This window comes from Atta cephalotes, assembly GCF_000143395.1.
Source record: "Atta cephalotes unplaced genomic scaffold scaffold00053, whole genome shotgun sequence".
NCBI lineage: Eukaryota > Metazoa > Arthropoda > Insecta > Hymenoptera > Formicidae > Atta > Atta cephalotes.
Genome location: NW_012130117.1, coordinates 929,189 through 935,129, shown reverse-complemented (window position 1 = coordinate 935,129; position 5,941 = coordinate 929,189). Strand labels below are relative to the sequence as shown.

The window sequence follows — 5,941 nt, the reverse complement described above, 5'->3', positions numbered from 1 at the left end:
TCTCTTCTTCTACACACACACACACACACACACACACACACACACACACACACACACACAATGACGTTTACACGACTGTTACATTTAATTACGACACGTACTCACAGGCGTGGAATAATGGCCCGCACATTACCATCGATACTCTCGTTCTCGCGTCTCCGATCGTTTGAGAAATTCCTAGAGTATGGAAACGGCAGCCGGGATCTACAGAGAGGATCTCAATCCCTGAAATGATACGTGGCAGACAGCGCGTGCTGATGCGCTCCTTAATAATCCTACTATCACTCCTTATTATCTCAGCCATGGAGCGAGAAACAGAACCCATTACGTCTTTGCGCAGTAACCAGGCCAACAAGCTTACACCCTTTCCCCGACCCTCTTTCGAATCCATCCTAGCACAGCTCCATCGCAATATCACGTTTACTCAGCAACGTACGTGGGGGTGCAACGGAAGGTGGCTTATGCATAAACGATGCAAGAAACGATGCCTTCCCAAGAGAGCGCGGGTATCGATTGCAAAAACGACGCCTCTTAAGAAGCTAGCAAGATCATTCTGCTCGCGATTGCTTCAATAAAAGTCTCTCTAAAAATCATCCCCGTCACGGTAACTCTGATCTTTCTGTCACTACGTTCAATTATGCGGCTACGCTTTAGAAAAGTGAAACGTATTTCACAAGTATAATAGGAGCACTAACTTCAACAATACCCGATACCATCATTATCACTTTGCGCTTGTTCTGGCGACCTAGCTACTTTGATCTTGTCAATTCCCTTGCTCCTTACTATTCCTCCCCTTGAGATAGAACATGGACATGACAAATAACTCATTATAATAGTACAAACTAATTAAACCCGCAAACTTTGTGTCTGCATGAATAATTCTAAACAAAATATCTGCTAGTAAATCATTTTATTTATTGCAGACTTGTGAATAATATTTATTTATTCGTGACGATTCGATATTGTCGCATTAGAAACTGAGCTCATCTTGTGGGATATAATTTCCTTATCTCACGTATAATTCCTCTTAAGCGGATGGATAATGGCTAATTGAATTTTCAATGATTAACGTAATGATTCAATGATTACATAAAAAAACAATTTTGTTGATGTATTAAAAATTTAGATAGAGACAGACTTAAAAATAATTTTCGGACTATCTAAATAATTACACAGGAATCTCAAGTATGATGAACAATGCTGGAAAAAATTTTGACATTCTAACAATAGTTGAGTATCCTAACCATTTTGATGGTCTAAAATTATTTTCTGTATTTAGCTAAATTGTAACTTTATCAAAATCGTCTTATCCACGTATAAATAATTGTTGGAAATTTTTACCAAAAATTGGCTATACACTGCTTGTCCAATTTTCAAGAATATTGAAAAACAATTGAACTCCTAAAATTGACACAATATTGTTGAACCAATATTGACCCAATAGTAGAAAAATAATGTATAGCCAATATTGAATAAAAATTGAATCCCCAATATTGGCCCAATATTGAAAACTTAGGCTTTACTGTCATTCGATTGTTTTTATGGCCGACGAAGTTCTTAAGGTATCCCTTTGGGTCAAGAGGGGGGAGAATGGTGGTTTCTGTGGAGTCTATCTTGAAATACCTGGGATTAGTCTTGGATTCGAGATGGACTTTCCGGGATCACTTTCGCCTCCTCCTCTCTAGGACCTGAAGGATGGCCGCCGCTATAGACAGGCTCACCAATATTGGTGGACCGGGAGAGGACAGGCAACGTGTTTATGTCTCGATGATCATATCAGTGGTCGCCGTATGGGACGCCGATATGGGCGCAGACTGTGACTGGGGACTGGCGTATGTGTCGTATGGTGATGCTCCAGCAACGGCTAGCACTCAGAGTAATAAGAGCCTATCGCACCGTCTCCCACGAGGCTGCGGCCATTTTGGCGAGATTGATGCCGTTTAGGTTCGTGAGGACTGCCTGACGAGCATACCTGCGCGGGAGGGAAATCATCCGGAGGGATTCTGCCGAGGGCCCAGGACCTTATTCGGGAGATGGAGTTCCACCACTCTAAGGAGAGACTACTCCTAATTTGGCCTCTCTCCGGAAGCTCCTAATAGAGCAGGAAGCTCTGATTGCATTGGCGATTGGATGGCTCGTTCTCATGGGGGCCTCACTTACCGTATGACCCAAGTTATCATGAGTGTTTTAAGATCTTCCTCTATAGGGCGCTCTGATTCGCCGGTGTGCGCCCATTGTGAGAAGGAGATTACAGCTGTCCACACGCTGTTGTTCTGTTTGGGTGGGTTTGCATGTGGCGTTTTTCGACGTTTCCTAGAATTGAACGTGCCTGATAGAATGGCGCTATTATTAGATCCGCTATGGATTCCTCACGATCCTGGACGGCCCTCGCGGACTTCTATGAGGCCATGATGAGAAAGGAACGGGCGAATCAGGTTCAGAAGAGGCAATGGATGATTCCCATCCTTGCCTTCTCGGGATCTGATAGCTGAGATATGGAGCATGTATATAATGTAAGTAGATTAATTAAAATTTAAGGTAGGTTAATTTAATTTTAATTTTTTAAGTTAGATTCTTTTTTAGGATAGAATACCGGATGTTTGATGCGGCATATACTCCATGATTTGGGGGCACCCTGATGAAATGCCGAGTAGACGGTTCCAGGATGCTCTTAATTAGTCTTGCGATGGTGCTAGTTAAGGAGAATTTTTTTAGCGAGGTAGGTGATAGTACTCGCTGTTCTTCTTCATGGGGAAATCGCAGACGCATCGAACCCAGCATATTTAGAGGAACCAAGGGTACATCAACGCCCCTGGGCGTCTTCTCATTATTCGGTTAGGTTCTCTCCTTGGGAGTACCTAACTGGATGACGGGCTTTGTGAAGACGGGCTTTTCTTCTCCTCTTGCAAACAAAAAAAAATGTTGACCCAATATTGGTTCAATAATTTTGACCAATATTGAGAATTCAATTTTTGCCCAATATTGGCAAAATAATGGAAAAACAATGTATAGCCAATATTTTAAAATTTGAATCTCCGATATTGACCAAATATTGTTGAACCATTATTTGCTAAATATGACTAGGTGTTTACATTATTGGACCAATATTAGGTATGCAATTCTTACCTAATGTTTAATTTTGGTTGCATATTTGTTTCCCAATATTGCGCCAGTACTTTGTACTAAGGGTATATTATCCTAAGATTAATCATTAATATTTTTGATAATTATTTAGAATAGTTATTTTACTTTTGATTTTGATGAAATTAACTCATTTGATGCGTTTTTACTCAAAACGAAAGAATCTGAAGAAAAACGTGGAGATTGGCTCCGTAAATTCCGCGAATATATCGAGATATTAATCGTTTAAATTGAACTATTGAGGTCACAAAATCTGTTGCACAGACTTTATGCAGCACTATGTACACTTTGATCAGTATTTGTTTAGAATCGCTACCTCAAATTTTAATCCATTTAATGAAATCAATTTTAATGAAATTATGCTCATTCAACATGTTTTCACTGAAAATGAAAGCCTGCTCTGCTTTTGTTATCTGTTAAAAAGTTGTAAACTAATATGGAATCGCTCATGGGTTTACAACTTTCCATGCGAAGCGCAGTTCCACATAGGTTTCCAATTTTTCGCAAAGCGAGATTTAATAAAAAAAATTAGATTTTGATTTTACGAGAGAGGAGGGAAGGGGGCGAAACCTTTCGCATATATATATATATATACATACTTAGCGATTGCGAAAGATTTGCCTCCTTTTCTGTCTTCGCCTTCGTCCTTGATGTTGCGCTCTTAATGATAAGACATTATCGTGTCTTCAGATAAGTAAATAAGATCGTATTATCATTTGATTATTCAATTTAAATATTATTACTTCTAATTAAATCCTATAAAGAAATTATTTTTCATAAGATTTTTTAATAAGAATTTTTTTAATAAGAATTCAATTCGATGTTATTGTTATTAAAAAACGGATTCATATTATTATGAGAAGCATAATTTTTTTAGGACTTGATTAGAAGAAGCATTATTTAATCGAACCACCAAGCGGATAATGCATAATGTACTTATTAATAATATACGCTAAACAATGAAAATTCAATTAGCTAGTGTCCGTCTCGTTCAGAGAGGAATTTGTTTTCGTCCATATACCTCTTAACCGCATTCATGCAAGAGCTACGCTGGACGCTCGCCACAAAATTGCCAAAATTCGAACGGGAGTTGAGTATAGAGGTTGCAGTTAACGTTAACCGTTGATCCTGGCATCGAGCCGCATCGGGTTGGCGTGAATATTTCGACTGGTTGGCTCATACGAAATTCCAGTTTATCCCCCCAAGCTTAGAAAATGGTTATTTTGGACAAGTTCTTCGCTACAGTCTTGCAATGGTGCGGTGGATTCGCGTAGCGGGTGTACCGTATTGTTCCTCGCATGCACTCGCGCCTCGTGCATTGTGCAGAAGTATCAGACCGTCTAAGTGCACGTTACGACGAGAGAAGCTGCTTTAACTGTTGTGTGGGGAGAGATCGTTATCGCTATTGTGCATACGAATCCTTGATGGATCCGCGTGTCGTCCGACGACAGTTCGTATACGGCACGGGACAATCCATCGCGAATATACGTCATGGATTAGAATGCGTCAAGATCCGAAAATTAACAGCACTGGTCTAACGAGTTTCGGGATGTTGAACTGACACGTACCGGATGTCCGCGAGTGAGATTAATCGTTTCGTAATTTTGCAAGACAAATTAGTAACATCGAATCGTCGAAGATCTCCCCGCTCAAATATCTCTCATTCACGATAATTGATTAACTTTTATATGATAGATGGCTTTTATTTGTTATAGATTTCTCATAGAAAAGATAATATATTTTAATTTGTGACATTACTACAATAGTTTAGTTGCATTTCTACGGAAAATCAATTTGGCACGCAGTTCAAATGACTACATATATGTAATATATAAATTCACATGAAAATTTAAGCATCTAATTATAAGATTCGACCGATATAGATTTTAACTCTTAGTTTCTTATTTACATATACGGTTTTAATAAATCGTTATTATTATTAGATATATTTTTATCATATATTTTTATGAAAAAAAGTATATATAATTTCTTCTTAGCTGTATAACTGCATTACACTACTGTATAACTGTATTACTAAAAAACACTTCATGGAATGGAATCAAATATTAAAGCATATCAGCTCAACAAGGGAAAGTCTTATCCTTATAAACTAACCATTTTATGAATTAACCACTTCAGCAGAACACGTACTTGTGGTCCCCTAAAAGATTTTTTTCCTTCTGCTGAAGGATTGTGACAAAAGTGGTAGATCTTTTTTTTTAAGATTCCCATGCTTCAGAAGTTTATGATTCTCTCAGAAAGATTCTTTAACATTATCCTTAACATATCTAATTAATTGAGCCCGCGAGTGAACCGAGTGAAGAAAGAACGATCTTTCATCAATCACATAATAAAGAAAAGCCCAATATACTCTACTTTCTCTCAAACTTGTATAGTCAATTTGGTCACATTATATTTCATATTGTCTTAAAATTCAATCGATAAGCTACGCTGGTTCATTAGTACGTCTTAACATTATAACAATTCAAATATATTTCAAATAAAAATAATTAATTATTACAGGTATGTATTTTTTAATTATTTGAAATCATTATTTGTATAATACACGTAAATTATGACTATAAATTTATATGTCCTAATACTATAATAATGTAACATAAAAAATATTCATTTATAATTCATTTATAATTTTGATCAATAGATATATATATATTATTTCTACTTATATCGACTATTATAATCAACGCAAAATTTTAGAAAGAGAGAGAGACGGAGGGGGGAGAGAGAGAGAGAGAGAGAGAGAGAGAGAGAGAGAGAGAGAGAGAGAGAGAGAGTAGTA

General features: G+C 37.5%; 1 protein-coding gene across 1 annotated transcript in view; it reads right to left on the bottom strand.

Annotated features, from left to right (window-relative positions):
* Positions 1-5,941, bottom strand: part of LOC105623123 — a 242,308-nt gene that overhangs the window by 199,833 nt on the left and 36,534 nt on the right. The window lies entirely within an intron of this gene.